At 34.1% G+C, this 12,841-nt stretch overlaps 1 non-coding gene across 1 annotated transcript; it reads right to left on the bottom strand.

The window, feature by feature from the left end:
- Positions 1 to 12,039: 12,039 nt before the first annotated feature.
- LOC111740062 lies at positions 12,040 to 12,158 on the bottom strand. The gene has a single exon (XR_002780452.1). It is a non-coding gene; the product is annotated as a 5S ribosomal RNA (ribosomal RNA).
- Positions 12,159 to 12,841: the final 683 nt, after the last annotated feature.

Below are 12,841 nucleotides of genomic sequence, written 5' to 3'. Positions count from 1 at the left end.
AGAACTGATCTACTGTTATTCTCACAGTAGGAATCAGAATATAAGAAAGCCCCTGCTAGCACCTTCTGTTCAGACAGACCAGTCTCCCATTTGCTCACAGGATCGTCTATCTCCTTCTTTTACATTTCAATTTCTGTGAACTTCTCATTTCATACCGCTTTCTGTAAAAATCTACATAAAACTCATCTCCATGAGTAATCAGCAGGTATATATAACCTATTATAAGTCATCCACATCTTTTTTCTCTCAATACTCATTTTTTTGTGTGTTTCTACCAGAATGTGATGTCTTGTTTCCTGACTATCACTTTAGTCTGAGAGGTTTTAGCAAACAGCAAACACTCAGTCTTGGTATTTTTTGAATAAATGAGTTAATAGAATTCCCGAAGCTCTGGATAAGATATTCTTCTTCCACTACTTGTGGACCTATCAGATCCAAACAACATGAGCCAATAGTCCTACATGAGCTAGTCCAACATGAGCAAGTAGTTCCCCATCTGTAGATGAGGATTAACAAACCCTTGCCTGTGCTACAAGAGTATTTAACATTTGGTTAACTCTCTTGCATTGTTCCTTGGAACACATGAGAAATGGAAAATGCCAGGATAATACTAAGCAAGAGTTTTTGGATGAAAAAATGTTCCCTGATATGTTTCTACTGGGCTATGAGTTCTGTAATGGTAGCGACATTGTCTGTTTTCTATTTTGTTTTGTTTTTTTAAATTCATGACTATATCACAGGCTTCTATACTTGACAATGAGTAGAAATCCCTTATCTTTTAGTTAGGAACAATCGTGTCTAATTCAGATTAGAGAAAGTTCCTCTATTATTCTTGGCAGGAATTTCTAAGAGTGATGCCTTTTAGATCTGATCTAACTCATTATTAAGTTGTCCTTATGCCTTTTCTATTGTGCTACTCATCTTGCTAAATCACTTTTTTAATTTAGTGATTAAAATGTTAACATCCACCAATTTGAAGTAATTCTTTCTTGTGACACAACTTTAGTTAAAAGTAACAGCTAAATAGAAAACCTTGTGTTAGAAATCAAGGCTTTCCAATACTAGCTTGGTTTTCTTTCAATACTTTCACAAGTTTTTAATATTTACTAGAATAAATAAGTCACAATAATAATCTTTTTTATTTTCCTTGTTACATTCCCTTTTCGCTCAAATAATGGAAACCCATAGTCATACAGAGATTTGTCTAAGTGTAGAAGTGTAGATTAGAGGGGTGGCAGCTGTAATTTCTCCTAATTGAGTTAACTAGTTGATTCTGAGTATGTACTTTACAAAAAGATTTCATAATTACCTGCATAAAGAAGCCCTAAGAAACATATGTGACAAGTTCTCAGGTAGAACATTTATTATCATCTGTTTTTGCTTGTCTCTTTTGTGTACAAGAAACTTAAATTTTTTTCTATAGTTTAATATAATTTCTATATTGCAGTGCATTTTTTCAGGATCACAAAAGCTTATTCCGGTATTTCAATCAATAACAGTTCTCAATTCTTCCCTGCCTATCTTCCCAAGGTTGCATCTAAGTTCACATAGGCTTACAAATTTCAACACATATCAATGAAACCATGTTAATTTTATTAATCTACATATCTAATAAATATTTATTATGCACCTACTAATTGTTCAAGGAGTTAGGTATGCAACAGCTAAGGATACTAGGTCTTGCTCTGTAGGAATATGTTGAATAGGAGATGAGACAGCAAAAAACTAGTAATTGCAGTACAACTTGATAAGCACTACTATAAAAGCAAACACAGAACACAGACTTAGGTAGCCACTGGAGAGCCACCCCATTTGGTCTTAGAAAAATAAGCAAAAATATATCTAAGGAAATAACATATAAAAAAGAATTCAGAAATAGATAAAAGTTAGCCAAGCAGAAAAGTATTTCAAGTAGAGGGACTGTCATATGTAAATAAGGGGTGCTGAGAGAGGCCATGTTGCATTTGTTGAATTGCAAATCATTAAGCAGGACAAGAGGTAGAACAGGGAGATTAATGAAAGACAAAGCTGGAGGTGTAAGCCTAGGCCAAAAAATGGATTTCATATTATTTTAATGATTCAAGTCTAAAACCAAAAATAATGCAAAAGTCATTGAAGTCTTTCAAACGTTAGGGTCACACTACCAAATCTGAAATTTTGAGTAATCACTCTGACTATAGTGTGGAAACATCTTCAAAAGGAGGTAGCCTGAGGCATAGAGACCAGATAGAGGCTCTTGACAGAAATTCAGGTCACATGTAATCATGGACTAAAATAATTCAATGGAAATGAGGGGGTAGGGAGAAATGGAGAGACAGTAAATGGAACAGAAAAAGAGAGAGATTTGAGAAGTTTACAGAAATAGTGGCTTTTAAGCTTTGGCAATTGATCATTGCTAAAAGACAGAATTTGTATAAATTTCTAGTATGTTGGACCACCTAGAGAAAAGTGTAGTTAAGAAGAAAGTCCTAAGCAGATGTTAAAATAGCGCTCAACCATATTAAAGAGGTAAGGTATTACTTTTTTCTGACTAAGAATAAGAACATGACAAAAAAAAGAACAAATACAAAAGTTCAAAATATAGTTAATTGCCCCAATATTGGTCTTAAATAAAGGCCATCATTCAGATGCCTTACATGACAGAAAGACTCCTGTTTTGTCAGTCTCATAGTCCCATGAGATATTCTCATGAAGTTACCAAAACCTATTGCTGTGTTGGCCTTGAATTCTCCCTAATGGAAGTCAATAAGTTACCATTCTCTGATCATCAGACAGAAAATTGAAGTCTGAAGAGTCCTTGTTTGTTTGTCCTTTAATATCCAGGGAGAACAGTGCATTTCATGTTCCATATGTGAATTATCCTTATTTTAATCAGTATCTCTTACATAAGCTAAAAGCTAAATTGATTGAAACTGTTACTCTGCTGGCAAAGAGAATTTTTTTTTATTTGTAAAAAAACTCAAGAGGAAAATATGCTTTCTGCATAGACACACAGCAATTACCTTTGAAGTGTCTACACATTGCATTATTGCTTTCAACAGCATATCTCAAAAAGTGATACAATACAAATATTACTTATGGAAATCTAAAACTTTCCCTATTTTGATTATAAAGTGGCATAAATATTTCTTTTATTTAAATTCTCTTTATCTTTTTATCTTTCAATGACACATAATGACACCTTTTTAATTGATAAACAATCAGGCGCAGCATTTCTATTTTCAACTTTTTAGTCTCAAATAACAGAGAACTCAATGATGTAGGATCTGGAATTCTGAGTAAGAAGGATTTTCTTCTTGAACAATGCAACTACTTTGGATTTTTTTAACTAACTAAGCAATGAATCAACCAAGTAACACTTTTGTAATGACTGTTTTGTAATAACAAATATATTTTAGTCTTGAATTCTAAATTACAGCATTGATCAGTAACTTGACAAATTACTGGCCAAGTTCCTATTATTAAAATCCAGGAAGCAAAGCGCAGCACTAAAATAATGTGATAGCAAAGTGGATGACTTGGTAAACCTTTTAAGTTCCAAGTCACCCTGCTGTATAGAAAGGTTTGGATCCAAAGAGTAAACAAAGGTATGTCCTATGCTGCTTGCAGAAACTAAAGGTTTCAGGGACCAGAGCAAATTTTCAGAAATCATAAAATGTGCTCTTAAGCAAACAAAAGAAGAAAAATACCATTGTGCAAGTCTGACTTCTGACTTAATATTGGCAATGGGAAGTTGAGAAAATATTGGAAATTTTTGTTTTTTTTTTTAATGTGGTTTCTCAAAATTTAACATATTATAAAGCTCAAATTTTTCTTTTCTTTGCATTTTAATGTTGACTTAACTTGTTCAATTTTCTACAAGAATTGTCATTAAATGTTAAATTTTGAATAAGGGACATAGCTTATCACTGTAATTATAAAGGTTGACAGCAATTTTTAAGAAAATAAAATTATTGGTATTTCTAATAGTGTCCAACATAAAACTGTCAAACATAATATAAAAAGAATGAGTTGTACATGTAATTTTCTATTATAAAAGTGCACCAGTTGCTATCATAAATATACTCCAAAGAAATCAAACAAGAAAATAAAAAATATGTTCATTGAAATTTTAATGTACACAAGAAAATTGTAGATAATAAGATGATACAATTTAGTGTATTTCTAACTTGATTTCTTTTGTTTAAAATGTTACTATTATAGTAGTTTCCATTATATTGAAATGACCTCCTTTTGAGGAAAATTTGGAGATAAGAACTTTAGATTAAGAATCAGTGAACCTGGATTCTTGTCTCAGTTCTGCAAGTACGTGTAAAGTATGTTTTTGTCATTTAGTTTTTCTGGGTCTAGTTTCCTTACCTCTTAAAGGAGAGGATTCAATCAAATAAATGTGCAAATTTCTTTCAGTTCTTCTATTTACCAAAATGTTTGATATCTTAATTCTCATACTAAAACTGTTTCATTTTCTTAGAGTATTCCTTTTTACTTCCCCATAAAATAACATTTTAATAGGCTAAACTATTTTAATTAAAAACATACTAAATGTTTCAATGCAATAAAGAATAAACAATGAAACCATGAAACACAATAGAAAGCAAGTATAAAACTTGCCATATAGCAAATAGTCAATGAGAGCTTGTATCTATTCAAAGTACCAGAAAGTATAAAATTCAAACCTAGTCTCATCTGATGATTCCTGTATGTTTGTAAGAAATTTGATTACTGTTTTTGTGTTTGGCATATTTGCCTCCTTGCATAACAAGCATGGTAACTTTTCATTTTTATCAGATATGAAAAGGAAAAGAAACAATCTGAATCTCTTATCACATCAATGAAAAGAAATTCACTATCTATTCAATAAAAAAAAGAGAGAGAGAGAGAACTGGAACTTTACAAGACAAAGAAAGTGATGAGAAGATTCTAGCTACATTGTTAGTTAACTAGCATGATCTTTCTGTTGCTACGGCAAACTCTTCTTTGTTACAGCCTCCAAACAGTGCATTTCATGAAAGATAAAGAGTTCAGAGGTGATTCTGAACTGGAGATAGGCATATGCATTCTGAACTGGAGATAGGCATATGCAAGATAGGTCTTGGTTGAATGTCAGAAAATCCACAAGGTTTTCTGGTCCCCTCCCTGCATTGCCCACATTCACTTGCTTGCTATAGTAGAATTACAGCTTCTCCAGGATTTTATTCTTGTTTCTTGGGGGAAACATACAAGTGAAAGGCTAATGGAATGAATTAAAGCCTCTGTGCTACAGTTGACCTAATACTAAAACAGATTCTCTTTATTTTCATTAGCCACCATCAATTATACAATCCCTTCAGGCTTGCCTAGCAACTGATGGGATGACTAAGACCAAGGAACCACTGGTTACCATGTCCTTTTCAGACCATAGCTACTACATATTCCTATTTATTGTTTAAACTGGAAGCCCCAAGAGACACCAGGTGATTTTATTTACCACCAAATGCATCTTTCTTTCTCATTCTTCAAATGGATACCAGCTGCTGGCAATAGGATCCTCCAGATGCTAGTATCGGCTGAAGGTTCAATTTTCACTATACTAATGATCAGCTTCTCCCCCTTCCATTCTGTTTCCACATCTTCACAAGTGTGTTTCCTAAGAGAACTCTGATAAACCTGAATGCAATTTGCTCTATAACAGAGTGATGGTCTATTTTTGTGGAACACAATCTAGGCAAATATCAGATTAAAATACTTAATAGGACATAAGTTATTTCTATCATATTACAATTTCTACACACTTAATTTTGGTTTATTGCTTTGTTGTATTAGCAAATCATAGAAAAGCTGCAGCAATGATGATCTTCCAAATTTTAAATAAGGCTATGAACACATCTAAAGTTTTTAAATTAAATTTCATCTGTAAAATTGATATTTGAGAATTGTTCCTCAATTTTATAAAATAAATCCTGGTTCATTTTTTATTGTAAGAAAACATCAACTGTATGCTGTGTGCCTGAATGAAATATCTCAATCACTTACCTACCATTAGCAAGGAAGAAAACTAATAAATTTAGGTTGATCTCTAAATCAAGTATTAATACATGTTATGACTTCTAATGGACATTAAAAATATAAATGATCATAAAAATGATTATAAGTACTATATTTTGAAATTCTGGTCAACAAGATGGTTTACAAGGTAAACACTGTGCTTGCCTCCTGTTATGACCACATGAAAATTACAACAAAACTACAGAAAAACCATCACTGGGTGTCACCTGAGATCTGGCTGAACAGAAGTCCTACATCTAGGGACATACATAAGAGGCCACCTAGAGATTGGTAGGAGGGACAGAGACATGAAACAGGCCAGTTCCATAACTGCAGGTGGCAGTTGAGAATCAGGAAGGATATCTTGGCTGCAGAGGCTCCCCTGGAGGAGTAAAAGGTCATGATTCACCTGAGCTGGAACCCAGCTCAGGGTTCCAGTGCCAGAAAGAAAAGTCCCCCCAACCTCTGGCTTTGAAAACCAACAGAGAATGTGGCGGAGTTAGATGGAGAGCTGCAGGAGTTATAGATGTTCCTTTTAGAGGGCCCACACATGGATTTACTCAGTGATGGACTCACTCATTCTGAGCTCCAGCACTGGGACAGCTGCTCAAGGAGCACCAGGGACATATGAGGAAGATCCGAGTTGTTTGGCTTCAAGGTGAGGGCTGGAGGGGCAGTTTTCTCCTGGACAGAAGTGCTGGTAGTACCCATTATTCCTTTGTTGACCCTCCCCACTCCTAATGTGCAGACACAGGTGGCCACCATATTTGAGTCTCTGTCATCCTGGTTAACATAGATTGCCCTGACCAGGTGATTCCCTAAAATCCTGCCTCCGCCAACTTACAGGCCCACTTAAGCACAAGCTGTTTCCAGTGCTTTTGTTCTTAGAAATGTCTTGTCTTTGTCCATGCTGTGAACTTTTTTAAAATCTCTCAAAGGCTCACAATACCCAAAGAAGCACCATCTGGCCTTGGTATGCCCCATACCTCTTGCTGAGCAGCCGAAAGTCCAGCACTAGTAGCAGCTGGCTTTGAATCCTCTTTTGGCCTCTCGAGGCACCTATAAGCCCAGCATGGGTGGTAGCCATCTACGGATCACTTGGCAACTCTTACCAGGTGACCTGGAAGTGCACAGGCTGTGACTGAATTTGGCCCACAACTGGGTTCAACCAGGAGGTCCTTGGTCCACATACCTGGTAGCCTGCTGTGAACAAAGCCAGAGCTGGAGCACCACCCAGGGCTGCATATAAGGAAGACACACATGAAGGTCAGACTGGGCAGGCACCAGAGCCCAGCCAAAGTGAATCCTGCTTCATAGAGTCAGGCCTCATCAACTAATCTTCACAACCAATCAGCCCAAGGGTTAATCCCTCCCACTGATGTACAAACAGCAACCAAGGCTCAACTAGAACGAGAGGGCACACACAACCCATACAAGGGCTACATCTTGAGTACCTGCTCAGGTGACAAGGGAAGACTGTACCACTGAGCTCCACAGGACCTCTACTACATAAACGCACTCTACTAAGACTGGAAAACTTAGGAGCTCTACCTAATACATAGAAACAAATACAGAGAGGCAGCCAAAGTGGGGAGACAAGCAATCTACCAGATACAAAGTTTAAAACTCCAGTTATAAGGATACTCAGTGAACTTAGGGGAAGAGTAGATGAACTCAGCGAGAACTTTAACAAAGAGATAGAAAACATAAAAAGGAACCAGTCAGAAATGAAGCAGAGGATCGAATCAGCAATTTAGAAGAGAAGGTAGCAGAAAACACCCAAACAAACAGCAACAAGAAAAAAAAAAATTTAAAGTGAGAATAGTTTAAGGGACCACTGGACAGCATCAAGTGTACCAACATTCACATCATAGGGATACCAAGAGAAGAGACAGATCAAAGAATTGAAAACCTATTTGAAGAAATAATGACAGAAAACTTTTCTAATCTGACAAAGGAAATAGATATACAAGCCCCAGAAACACAAGGAGTGCCAAACAGGATGAACCCAAACAAGCTCACACCAAGAACACCGTAATTAAAATGCCAAAGGTTAAAGGCAAAGAAAGAATATTAAAAGTACCGAGAGAAAAGCACTAAGAGAAAAGTTACCTACAAGGGAACTCTCATAAAACTGTCAGCTGATTTCTCAACAGGAACTTTGCAGGCAAGAAAGGATTGGCAGGAAACATTCAAAATGATGGAAAGAAGGACCCACAACCAAGATTACTCTACCCAGCAAAGCTATTATTTAGAAATGAGACAGATAAAGAGCTTTTCAGGCAAGAAAAAGCTAAAGAAGTTCATCACCACAAAGGCAGTATTACAGGAAATGTTGGAGAGATTTCTCTAAGAAGAAAAAATATATATCAAAATATGAATAATAAAATGGAAATAACTACATATCAACAGTCTTCAAGTGAAAATGAAGTAACTGCTCCAATCAAAAGATAGGATGGCTGAATGGATAAGAAAACAAGATCCTTACATATGCTGCCTATAAGAGACTCACTTTAGATTAAAGATACAGATTGAAAGTAAAAGGATGGAAGAAGATATTCCCTGAAAATGAAAATGAAAAAAAAAAAGAGAGACTTGGGGTAACAATACTTAAACTAGACAAAACAGACTTTAAAATAAAGGCTATATAACAAAAGACAAAAAAGAACTCAGTAATCCACTTCTGGATATTTATCCAAAGAAACACAAAATACTACTTTGAAGGGATGTATGTTTCCATATGTTCACTGCAACATTATTTACAATAGCCAAGATATGGAGGCAACCTAAGTTTTCATCAATGGATGAATGGATAAAGAAGAAGTGGTACACATGTACAATGGACTATTACCCAGCCATCAAAAATAAAATCTTGCCATCCTGCAACATGGATGGACCTAGAGGGTATTTGTGCTGAGTGAAGTAAGTCAGGTAGAGAATGAAAAATGTCTTATGATTTCATTTACATGTAGAATCTAAAGAACAAAATAAACAAATAAAATAGAAACAAACTCATAGATACAGAGAATATTTTGAGGGTTACCAGAAGAGAGAGGTGTTGAGGGGAAGTGGGTGAAAAAGGGGAAGGGATTAAGAAGTGCATATTAGCAGTTAGAAAGTAGTCGTGGGCATGTAAAGTATAGCATAAGGAATATAATCAATAATATTGTAATTACGATGTACAGTGTCAGATGGGTACTAGATTTATTGGAGTGATCACTTTATAAGTTATATAACATTTAATCACTATGTTATACACCTGAAACTAATATAATATTGTATACTAGCTATAATTGAAAATTTAAAAAAATATATTTTTAAAAAGTACTATATTTGGAAGAAACTTTTTATTTCAAGTCTTTTGATTCTTATGAAAAACAGCATGTGATATTGAGGAATTTCCCTCTCCTCAACCAAGAAGAGCAGAAAATAGTTGAGGTCCTATTTGTAATTAGAAACCTGGCAACTTTTTCAGTAAAAATAATTTCAGAAGGTGTGTCATGACATCATTTTAAACACGTATCATACCTTCAATATTTTTATTTTTCATTTCAAATTTCAATTCTCTCCTACACAATCCACTTCTAAATATAAACACAGCTATCTGTACTTTTCAATTGTGTCTGATGACCGATTCCAACCTAGACAAAACTATAGTGTGGGGCAACGGAGAGATAAATTTTGGTGCATACTCTATGATATCACTTCATGTGTCCTCTTCAGCCCCTCGCTTCAGCACATATTCTCTTCGGATGTCTAGTCTCATGTTATTCTAGAGCTCTTATTCAGATAAAATTAATATAATGAGTACAAGATGCAAAGTTTGGACAAGAAAACCTCTATGATTTTTCTTTTCTTTTTTTTTTTTTTTTACATCACGCAATTTAACTTGTTCCATCTCTCTTAAGAGTCATTATATTCAAAAGTGTAAGCAATTTACTATATGTACTATTTATAAGCATTTGCTTTGGGAAAAAAAGAACCACAAGAAAAAGCAGTATTTAGGATTCAGAAACAAATGTCAGCTTATTGAGTTTTAGGCATGAATGAAAGATATATTTGAAGAGGGTCTATCTCATAACCCATCAAATTATATCACTAATCTCTTTACTCCATAAACATGAACTTCCACTTCTTTTTGACAATTGGTTAAACAGCGGCCAAATAGTGTCTTGATAAGTCTTTCATTATCTAAAATTTTTAAAAATAATGTGGATTACACATTAACATGTACTTACCAATAGTTTTGCAATACTTTGTAGAAAAGGCTTCTCTAAGATACTACTGGAGCATATTACATATTAATCCCCTGAACAATTTAACAATTTTAACATTCGGAATCAAGTCATAAACTAGAAAATGGAGGATTTTTTAGTTTCTTTATTTGTTTTATCTAAATACATTATTGAAATGTAAAGCCAGTTAGTATTAACTGTGTAAAGTATTACTTGTCAGGATCTTAAATCTTTAACCAGCTACTAATTGTGTTAGACCACCCTTGACTTCTCCCCTAGTTCGAAGCTCTTCATCTCTTTTTGGATCACTTTATCTTATGTATGACCATCCTAATCAATAGTCACTAAACAAAGAAATGAACTTTTGAGTACTGACAAGAATATCATTTGAGACAAAATTTGGACATACAAAATAGATCTTGAGCAATTCTTTTTCTGCAATCTTTGAATGCTTTTCTGTATATTCTAAAATACTAACTTGAATGGGTGAATCCTAGATCCAAAAAAAAAAAAAAAAAAAAGCTGAGAGAAGTGTTTCCAGTGTGACATATGTTTTTTACTTTCTATAGCAACAATTTAGTTTCTTTCTAGCCTTTCATTTATTTATTTATTCAATGGTTATTGAGGTTTTTCCAGGTGTTAGGCATGGTTCTTGTTGCTGTAGATATAACATTGCTGTGGATATAGTAAAATGAGCAGAAATTTATCTCTCTCTCTCTATCTACCTACCTACTTACCATCTACTTATTTATTTGATAATTTCAGAAAATAAGCACAGTGAGTACAATAATAGAGTGTGATAAGATAGTGATTGTAATGATGAACTGCTTAGATTTCCCAGATATGCTTATTTCTGATAATCTAGTTCTAATTTTTTAAATATATATTCTCATCAATTTTTACTTTTTTCAAGTTTTATTGAGAAACAATTGACATACATCACTGTATAATTTAAAGCTTATAACATGATGGTTTGATTTACATATATTGTGAAATGATTACAATAGATTCAGCTAATATCCATCATCTTATATAGATACAATTAAAAGACAATTAAAAAACATATTTTTTTCCTTGTGGTGAGAACTCTTAGGATTTACTCTTTTAACAACTTTCCTATATATCATCCAGCAGTGTTAACTGCAGTCAGTAGTTGTACATCACATCCTTAATACTTACATTTCTTATAACTGAAAGTTTGTATCTTTTGAAGACCTTCCTCCAATTTCTCCTCCCTCTACTCTCCTCATCTAGTAACCATGAATCTGATCTCTTTTCCTTTGATTTTTTTTTCTTTTTTTTAATGCTAAGTGAAATAAGTTAGATAAAGACAAGTACTATATGATCTCACTTATACATGGTTCCAATTTTTATAACAAGAGCTTCAATTTTAGCCATGAAAATTAACCCAGTTGAAAACACATGATGTTGAATTTTGAGATCATGGACAATGTGTTTTGGGATCTGTTTTTTACCAGTCTGAGGATGCAAGCCCATCTTTCAGAAGGATTGTCATGGCTTCACAATTTATGTGCCTAGAACTAGAAAACATGGTGTCAGAATTTGTCTTTTCCACTCTACGTAAGACTGAGTAAGCAATCACTTAGCCCATTGTTTTTATTTCACATATTACCACATATTCAAATATCTTCACCTAACTTGAACATGATCAGTTTCTTTTTTTTCTTTTGTCTTTTTTTTTTTTTTTTTAGGCAAGGCAACCTTCACAGATTGCAAGGACCTTGTCAGCTGATGATCCCTTATTTTTTAAATTTTTTTATGCCTACAGCACCTGGTCTTCCTAGGTGGTCTCCCATCTAAGTACTAACCAGGCCCAACCCTGCTTAGCTTCTGAGATCAGATGGGATCGGGCTTGTTCAGGGTGGCATGGCCATAGACTGATCTCTGTTTCTGATGGACCACAGAAAGTAGGTTACTTAAGTCTTCACTAGAATGAAATTCTCATTGCCTTCATTCTTTTACTACATCAATAACCATGTTGAAATTCTCTATATTCCAGCTAAAGATATATACCTTGTTTAGTTACTATTAGTATCAATTTCTTTATGTTCTGGGCTCATATTTTTAAATGAAAACAAAGAATAATGTGTCTCAACATTGTGACGAGTTCTAAAAATGAAACCAGAAAAGTCCGAAAACTCAGAACTCATGGGAGGAATAAGACCAAAAATATGACCATCACTCACTAAATGGGATCTAAAACTTTCTTTCGACTTCTCGAAGGATATATTCTCTATTATTTAGTCTAAATTCTTGAGTGAGAGAATCAGACTGGTTGAGTGGAAATCTATCACTAATAAAAATCTCAATAAATAATAATCCTAATAAATCAACTTAACCATTCTGTTAAACTAATTTGAATTTTTGAACAGAACAACAATTTATTATTCCTCTCTCTAACATCATATCTATTCATATTTTTTCAAAAATTTCCATCTCAGTAACTAGTTGAATAATAATAAAAAAATGATTTTAAAAATAAAAACATCTTGGAAACCTATTACATAATTCAGAACAGGTGTGGTTTTCCTGAATTTGAATCTTTGAATCATACACTATTA

Source organism: Pteropus vampyrus, unplaced genomic scaffold, assembly GCF_000151845.1.
Source record: "Pteropus vampyrus isolate Shadow unplaced genomic scaffold, Pvam_2.0 Scaffold57, whole genome shotgun sequence".
Taxonomy (NCBI): Eukaryota; Metazoa; Chordata; class Mammalia; order Chiroptera; family Pteropodidae; genus Pteropus; species Pteropus vampyrus.
The sequence above is the reverse complement of the archived record's forward strand: the minus strand, read 5'-3'. Positions and strand labels throughout refer to the sequence as shown.